The following is a 10206-nucleotide window of genomic DNA, read 5'->3' on the forward strand; positions in this document are numbered from 1 at the left end:
TGGATTACTATATGCATTAGGAAGAGAGAGGCAGGAGAGAAACCCGGAACTATGCAGTGCACAGACAAAAAGAGTCCATGATCTTGGCTGCCTGAGAATAATTTACTTCGACTGATTAAATGTTGAAAAATATAGTAACAAGGTCACCAGGCTAAAGCAAGGACTCATTCCTTACACGATAAGGGAAACGATAATTAAAAGTGGAGGGAAGTTCTGGAATATGGGTCAAATCAGTTACATGCTGTTGAGAAGAGGATCCAAAATGAAACAGACCCATACATATATGAGTAAACTTTCAAACAATGATGAAGAACAAACATTCAGATTCTAGAACGTTCTTCTTACTGTCCGACTCTATCTCCTTTAGGCATTTCATCTTCTACCGAAAGATTGCTTTGATAATTCTGATACAGACCAGTACTCAAAGCTCAGTCGAGTCCCTCAGCATAACATCAACCTTTCCTCCACTGCTGGAAATTCCACTTGCGTAAGTCGAGTAGGATCATATGACTCCTTGAAAAAGAAAGCTCATGGCGGTTCTTTCATCATTTTATCGTTTCTCGTAGTTTCTCGCTCATTAAATACAGATGATGCTGTGGCCAACTGGAGGGAAGTCATAAGCCTTAGGGCAGCATCGTTGCCAACATGGCCTTTCCGAGGAATAACTTACATACTTAGCCTATATATCAGAAGATTGGTCCTCATCTCCGTTTGTTGAATCTTCGACATACCTCAGTACAATAAAAAGAAAATGTCAGTATTTTGTTGTTTGGTCTTTCTCGGTGATTTCAACCGCAACTTTAATGTACTTATTGTTTTTCCTTACAGTTTCCCTTTTTGCTATGGTATATTAAAGATTATTTAAATTTTTGTTACCTCCACTTGTTAGGGTAGATATCACAAATATCAGGCTCTGGCTACGGACAGTAGTTTCTAGCTCCGTAGCAGAGAGAACATTTATGTTTGTTGTACGTCACTCATTCCATTTACTACAGTAAGCTAAACTATTGATGATAGGATGGTTAATATAGATAAAAAATAACGCCGTACAACAAGGATAATGACTCACAAGAATAATTAACGAAGAAAATTTCATTATAGCCCAGCGTAAGGCACGCAAGGAAATGCAGTTAAGTTAAAACATTTTCCTGTCTAATTATTAGTTCTTTAGAAAGACTATTTTTCTTGCAAATAAGTTCCCGTACCCACTCAGTGAAGAAGATATGCCATTCCTTATTTAATGAGAAAATTCCTACGGAGAACACGAACCAGTGGCACTACACCTGGGTCAGCAACAATTAGGTTAGTTTATTTTTTTTTTTATCGTCTGAAGGACTCTGATCAGTTGATGTTTCAGTTGAAACACTTCTGGTTTGGCCGGGAATGTTAAGACGTCAATCGTATTCGTTTACATTGTATTAGACTTACCATGGTCGAAAGGCAATTAATGAAATGTGAATGTAATTAATTGGGGTTCGTGTTGGAGTTCTTACCTGTTGAGTGACTTGTTTCTTCAGTCTAACATTTCCAGGTAAAGTAGGTTTCAAGTGGCTAGCATTTGTTTCAATGGCAAAATGACTCAGACACTCTTAGCTTACATTTTTTATGCACATTAGCTTCTAGTTCCATTACTGTCGTAAGGCCTTTGTCTTTAAGATTATAGCAACTGGAAGACCACATCTCTCTCTTTTCTCTCTCTCTCTCTCTCTCTCTCTCTCTCTCTCTCTCTTCTTCTTCTTCTTCTTCTTCTTCTTCTTCTTCTTTCTAGCATTTGCTGGTACACGTATCATCACATATACAGCTCCAAAGAGAATAGTTATGTCAATAGACTTTTTGCAATATCAGAGGAAAAAAATAATTTACATAGGATTTGTGAGGGAAATGTTTTTCTCATTTTTTAATTATTTTTTTGTTTTGTTCTGTTTTTGTTTGGTAACTATCTTAGAATCTTGAACATTGAAAATTCTGGATCCTTTCATTCTTCAAGAACCTTACGACCCTCTATTTCAGACGCAAACGGGCCATTGCCCATAGTAAGGAAACTAATTTACATCCCAGAGGACGAGAAAGTTCGGTACATCGTTCTTCTGTGCCTCCATTTCATGAGAAATGGTTGCCATTGATCATAAACATACACACACACACGCATCCATCCATACATTCATACGTACACAAACACACACACACATACACACACACACACACACACACACATATATATATATATATATATATATATATATATATATATATATATCTATTATATATGTATGTGTGTATATATATATATATATATATATATATATATATATATATATATATATATATATGTGTATGTGTATGTATATATATATATATCTATATATATATATATATATATATATATATATAGTATGTATATATATATATATATATATATATATATATATATATATATATATATATATATATATATATATATGTGTGTGTGTGTGTGTGTGTGTGTGTGTGTGTACGTATGAATGTATGGATGGATGCGTGTGTATGTGTATGTTTAAGATCAATGGCAACCATTTCTCATGAAATGGAGGCACAGAAGACGAAGATGTACCGAACTTTCTCGTCCTTTGTGATGTAAATTAGTTTCCTTACTAAGGGCAATGGCCCGTTTGCGTCTGAAATGGAGGGTCGTAAGGTTTTTAAAGAATGAAAGGATCCAGAATTTTCAATGTTCAAGGTTCTAAGATAGTTTCCACCATATATATAATATATATATATATATATATTATATATAATATATATATATATATATATATATATATATATATATATATATATATGTATATATATATATATATATATATATATATATATAATATATATATATGTCTGTGTGTGTGTGTGTGTGTTTGTATGTATGTATAACTGAATCACGAAAGGTTGGAAAGTGATGACTATCAATAAAGGTAGAAGCCAAAAAAGAAAGTGAAACAATGGAGTAGCTGCAAGGTCTTTCGACTCAACGTCCTTTACTTAGTCTGCTACGTAAAGGATGTTGAATCGAAAGATCCTGCAGCTTTTCTTCGTGGCTTCTACCTTTATATATATATATATATATATATATATATATATATATATATATATATATATATATATATATATATATATATATATATATATATATATATATATGTATATATATATATATATATATATATATATATATATATATATATATATATATATATATATATATATCTATATATTAACTATATATATATATATATATATATATATATATATATAATATATAATATATAATTAAATAATCTATATATTATATATATATATATATATATATATATAATATATATATATATATATATATATATATATATATATATATATATATATATATATTAGGAATAAGACGGAAAAGTCCAGTGTAGCATTATACATTTGTTGAAGAAATTTTCGAGACTGTAAGTCATCCTCAGGGCTGTAAAGTATACAAAATTTACATTCTTTATAAACAGAATCTGTAATGATAGTAGTTATAAAATCAAAATAAAAAAAACATAAACATTCAGTTACTAAAATAAAATAATAAAAAAAATAATAACAAAAAGTATGATCTCTTAAATCAGCACCATCTTTATTGGAGCTAAAAACTTAATTACTTTTTCCCGTTTGGAGAGGAGGACGTCAACTATGCTATAAACAAACCTGTGGAAGAGGTTCGACCGTTTAATGGGGCCACAAGCTGCATAATTGTTAAACATTCTAAAGCAGAGAAAAAATAGTCACTGGGTGCTTGTGCAACGATGTGGAAATCCTTATATGAAACTAAAGTTTTGCATTTATTACATTGTTCTCGTATCCTGGAAAAATCTTCTGGTCTTTACGATATTACATCCCTTACGGTGACTGACTCCGAGATTAGAATCAATCCGGACTTTGAGCAATCTCTTGGTGGCTCCCACGTGTTTCCCAGTTTTACATTTCTGGTAAGCAAAGCAATAAACAACCAAAGATTGCTGGAAGTTTATCTTCTTGGGAGAACAAGGAACCCACATTTCGGGCGAGAAAAGCTTTACCTGCTCGAAATATAATATTTGGAAATAAGTGTGAAGCCACCAGGAGATTGCTCAAAGTCGGAAGTGATTCTTATCTCTCCCTACGGAATGTACTTTAAAAACCAAGGATTCTTCTTGCGTGCGAAGAAAACATTATAAAATATGTAAAACCTCATTTTCATATAAGAATTTCCACATCGTTGCCAAAGCACAGAATAAATATGCTTTCTCCGGTTTAGAATCTTTAACAATCAAGCATTTTGTGCCTCCGCCTGATCTACCTGACGAAGAATAAATTTCTCGGCCAAGGAATTTTAGTAAATGATAATGTGTTAATAGTGAGTGTGTAAGTGAGATTATCAAAAGAAGTGGTAAGGATTTAAAACTACCTATAAACTCTCGGAAAATCATGTTACTGTTTCAAAAGGAAAGAGGAAGAATATTAAATTAGCAGTTCGGTTATCTCTGAAACAACTACCATATTTTTAAATGCTTTTTGAGAAAAGGGGCTACTACGCAGCAAAGATTGGGCTAGCACACACAAATTTATTATGTTGTTTGATTCTTAGTTGGATTTATTTAATTCTGAAACTCCTAACGATAAAAAGCACTCGTGGGATGCTTACGGTTTGCAGTTGCAAAAACAAAATTCTGTTTTGAAGAAAATGATAAATACTGTTGAATCAACGAAAGTTCGTAGGTATGATAGGTTATTACCGTTTCAGAGAGGACTGATTATGTCTTCAAGATCATTGCTAAATTTTTATGAGATGTTACGAGAGAAATATTGCATAATATATACAATGACTTATAGATTCAATCAATATGTGCTAGAACATTTCCTTGTTGTGTAAGACAAATGGGAGCATGTTATGAGGACCCATTCTCAATTCAAGTAAAAATCGGATAAGGGCATACACATTAGGTAGGGTCTTTGCCCAAGTATAATACCCTAAAATAAAATTGATATACGAGTTTACCTGAGGGTAGGTTATTTCATTGTTCTAAAAGCTCTTTAGCTAGTGACCAGAAAAATCGGTTGATGAAGAAGTTGCTTGTCTGCAGTGCTTTTCTCAGTTTCAGAGAGTGATGACTATAAATAAAAGGAACATACCAAGTACTGACTGTGACACACCAAATTTGGATGAATCACTTGACTTTGAAGAAGCAATGGCGGATGAGGGATTTTGTTGATTAAATCGATGGATACATTATACATTAATTTCCTCAACACCAATTTTTTAGTATCTTTATAAAGACTGGTGACAATAATGGATTAATTACGTTTCTAGGGGAAAAAAAGTTGATGCAACCAACTTGTGATTGTTCTGAAAAATGAAAAAAATATAGAGAAACTCTTCCGAACGTATCATGGAAAGAAAACCTGAGAACAGGTAGAAATATTGTCAAGATTTTAGTAGGTGAAATCACGAAATTTGTAGTTCTACCGTTAAATGTAGTAAGATATTTTCGGAGACGCAGAATTTTTTTAGAAGGCGTATCCTGAACCAAAAAATGAAAAACATCCGCATTGAAAAGTACACATTGTCTAAGCTAACAACATAAATAAATGGATCTAAGGGTTCTCAAGAAATTGATATGGTACATGTATACAATTGCAATTTACAACTATTTATTCTTTATCATTGGGTATATAATAATAAGTTATCCCATGAATTTTATTTTTCAACTATAAAGTTGTTTCTTAATTATATTCTTGATGTCACAGTAAAGTTTAATATTCAATGAATTAAATAAATCTTGTATTGCTCTTCCAATATCTTTAAAAGCAAGTAAAACTATTGCATTTTGCTTCATCATATTTTTACAAGTATATTGGCTAAATTCCGTTATTAAAATTGGGAAATTTAGGTTTATAAACACACCCTTTTGAGTTTTCTCTGCCCACTCTCCGCGTGACGTAGATGCTTAAGTTTACAACAAACAAACGGAGAACAAGAGCTTTCTGGCCTGTATGGCATTCTCATAGCCAAGCATACATGTATTAACATTAATAATCAAAATAACTTTTAGAATATCGTTAATTCTTGACCTGAGTGACAGATAAATAGCCAATCCTTTCACAGCGTGACGTCATGCGCGAACTTGGTAGAATATTGGGTCAATTGTGAACAGACCTCTTTCTTAGACCGTGATCAGACCTTTCCCAAAGTTTTGTTTATAACGTAACTGTTGTCCTACCTTCCAAGCGGGAGAACGTCACTCAGATTTTAGCTCCAACAGAGATAAGTACTAATTTGAAGATATACTTGCGTTTTATTATTATTTTAGTAGAACACCCTCTTTTGGGCAAATACTGTTAAAAAAGGATAGCAGAATTAAGCGAGTTGATTTTATATATTGTTTTTCTATTTTTTTACAATTCGCTTCTCAGGCTCAGCGATGTTTCTGAGTAACTGGCCAATATTCATATTGGGAATTTTCAAAAAATTGTAAATGCTGAAGGAATCTTTTATTAGAACAGGATATCAGGTCCAGGTCGAGCAGGGGTCGTCGTCAGTGGCGGTATTATTCCGTAAGCGTAGTTCAGTTCGGGCCGGGGTCGTCTTTGGTTTAAGGGCTGGTATTGGTGCTGGTATAGCTGGTATCACGTGACGTTTCGACCTTCTCGTAGGTCATCTTCGGACGAGTCGGTTGAAGAGACTGTAGCAAGAAAGTTTGCGGAATGGTATTTATAGCGGCACGGACCTAGAGTTGCATTCTCATTGGTTGGGCCGGTCTTGGGCGAAGCCGTGGATCTCGCCTCGAAGGTCTCTTTCTCCTATACTTAGCAATCTATATATGGAGTTTTTGAAAGAAAATATTTACCGAATTTATTGCCAAGAGGTGTGTTATGGATAAGATATGTGGATGACATCTTTTGTTCATGCCATGAAAAAGAACGAAACAACTTTTCTTAGTAGACTAAATGCACTAGTGCCCTCCATAAAGTTCACCCTTGAGAGGGAAGAAGAAGGAAAATTGCCATTTTTAGATGTGTTGGTACATAGATTTGATAGAAAGTTCAAATTTTCTGTTTATAGGAAACCCACAAATATCTGTTCTTATGTACATTTTTATTCAAACCATCCTTTTAGAACTAGTACTGCTGTTTTTTTTCTGCTATGTTTTTAAGGGCCCTGCGGGTCAGCAGCCCCGAATTTTTAGATCATGAAATTGACAAGATACGTGAAATTGCTGGCAATTTGAGGTACCCAAACAGTTTTATTGAAAACACCTATTGTAAGGCACGAAAAACGTTTTACGGATTGACAAAAACTGAAAAGTTCGAAAACAAAAAACCTTTTAGTGCTTCCTTTTTATATACTTGCTTTCAATAACATCCCGAGACAAGTCAAACCACTAGGTATTAATATTGTGTTCAAAAACTCTAGGAACTATTAGAAACTTGCTGATAAGAAATTCACCTGGAAATGGAACAGGTTGCATTTATAAGATTCCGTGCAAAAATTGTAATAAAACTTACGTGGGACAAAGTGGAAAGACATTGGCAGTTCGATTAAAACAGCACAAATATAATGTAAGAACTGGTAATATGTCAAATGCATTATTTGTGCATATGGAATAATAGTGATCATGGTATTAACTGGACAGACTCAAAGGAAATTATGTTTTGTAGAGATTGGTGAAAACAAAGAAATTTAATAGAATCATGTATAATTAACAACTGACTGTGATAATTTATTGAATATCAGCCCTAAGGTGTACAAAGTTGATGAGATTTTAACGAAGGGTATTTTAAAACAAGTAGGCTATTAGGTATTAGAACTGTCTGGTAGTTGTTAGCGTTGTTTGTTTTTTAGCATCATTTGTCTTGCCACGAAGTCTTCTTGTGACTCTGTATTTGTTTTCTTGGCACTTGTACCTGAACCCTGATGAGGTGTAGAAATACATGAAAGCGCTCGGTTCAAGTCATTTCATTTCACCCTTCTCCTGGCTGTATGCATATATATATATATATATATATATATATATATATATATATATATATATTTATATATATACATATACTGGGTGCTTCGAAATCAGAGCCCCCACCCCTCCACAGAACAAATGGAAAGTTATGAAGTTTTCTGCTGTAGCCTATCTTAAGTTTCTATTAAGCTATTTTTCATTTTAAATTTCTTGTATTTTCAGACTGAGTGATGGAGTTAGATACAGCCATGGCTAACAACTCAGAGGAAATCAGATGGATTGACTGAATCCGGGCTATAACCTTCAGAGAGGCCAGGGATGCTGGCTCATGAATCCTTTGAAAGAAACTGGAACAAAAATCCATATGACTGTTATTGCGAAAAGAGTGCAAATCTTGGAAGGCCTGAAGTCCTTTCTCAGGAGTCAAAGACATCATAGCTAAGGCAGTGGGTAGACCAAGAAAGTCTTTACTTAAATTGGCGTTTGAACTAGAAACAAAAACGGGAAACAAGAGAAGTTATAGTGCTGTATATCGTGAATTGAAAAAATCTGCTATCAAGCCCTTTCATGTTATCAGCAAGCCCAACATCAGTCAGCAACAGAGAGAAGGCCGTGCATGGTTTTGTGGTTCATTTCTTAAAGAATGGGATGAAGCTGACTTTCTCCACGTTGCCGCATCAGATGAATTCTTCATTTACACAGTCAGGAAGCTAAATCATAAAAATAACATCATTTGGGCTGCAAAGTTGGATGATATCAGTGATGACGTGGGCTATCGCCAAGTTGTGAAATTTCCTGAAAGTTTGGGTATATATATATATATATATATATATATATATATATATATATATATATATATATGTGTGTGTGTGTGTGTGTGTGTGTGTGTGTGTGTGTGTGTGTGTGTGTGTGTGTGTGTGTGCGTGCGCGCACGCACTAGGGTGAAGGTAATTGTAATTATGCATGGCGGGAAATGGAAGAAAGAGTGTTTCATAAAAGTTTGGAATAAATGAAAGTGATGGCAGACAGAAAATATGTGAGGTACAAAATAGATTAAAAAAAAGGAAAGTTGCAAATGTGTGAAAAAATGTTAGAAATACACTTGGAAATGTAAGTGTACTGCAATGTGAAAATATTTGATGGCATTTCGATCAGCATCCTTTGCTGAAGTCAACATTGGGTGTTGAGTGGAAATGGAAGAACATAGGTTGAATCCGTTATGATGAACTGTCTGCTTATATACACACAGGATAAATGCAACTGATTTAGTGAGACGTGTAAATAAGAAGAACCCATTGTAAAGGGTTGCTCAAGAGGGAAAGATGGATTAGAATGTTTTGAGGTGGTTTTGGTTTTTGGAAAAAACGTTGGATTATAGAATGGGCAAAAAGTGCATGATTAAGGAGTTATCAGGGAGCTGCATAGAAAATATAGAAAATACTTGATGAAGGATGAGCTGGAAACACAGGTCCTTGAAATATAAGGTATCAAAGAAAATGCAAAATGTGAAAACAGCCAACAGTCGTTTTCCAAATGATCAGCCATTCTAAAGACTTTTGAATTAAAAAAAAAACGGCATAAATATCAACAGAATCGAAATCAATACCAAGATAATGGTTCTAATGCCTTCCTGCTTAATAGCCCAGAAGCAATTTGGTTCCGTAATATGGCAGCAGGCTAATCTCATATGCAGCCTTTTGCTTCCGCGAAGTTAATGCAGTGGATAATTTGGAGGCATTCGCTGCCTTCTGGTATTTTGGCCTCTATTGCGGATTTCGGGTCAATAATCTAACCAGTCACAATATTTACTGTGGTTGTGTGTATGTGCGTTTGTGTGTGTGAGAGAGAGAGGAGCGAGAGAGAGAGAGAGAGAGAGAGAGAGAGAGAGTTACAAGGAGTTACATGGATTAGGATGTCTCAAAAACTTGGCAGCCCATCCGAGGAGACATAGTGTGCTCACTTATCTGTAGGAGCAGGTTTTACTGTGCATTCACAGTGTCCTAATGATTTTGTCTAGATTTCTTTTAAACTCTTCCACCCTTGCTGTTTACAACTTCTGGTGGAAGTTTATTCCACGTGTCACATATCTTGTATGTAAAGAAGTTCCCACAAAGGGATGTGTTGTATCTCTTCAGTTCTAGTTCCCATCCATTATTTCTTGTCTGGTTTTCGTTTAACGTAAATAGGTTACTGTCTACTTTTGTGATGCCTTTCA

Source organism: Macrobrachium nipponense, chromosome 4 (genome assembly GCF_015104395.2).
Source record: "Macrobrachium nipponense isolate FS-2020 chromosome 4, ASM1510439v2, whole genome shotgun sequence".
Taxonomy (NCBI): Eukaryota; Metazoa; Arthropoda; class Malacostraca; order Decapoda; family Palaemonidae; genus Macrobrachium; species Macrobrachium nipponense.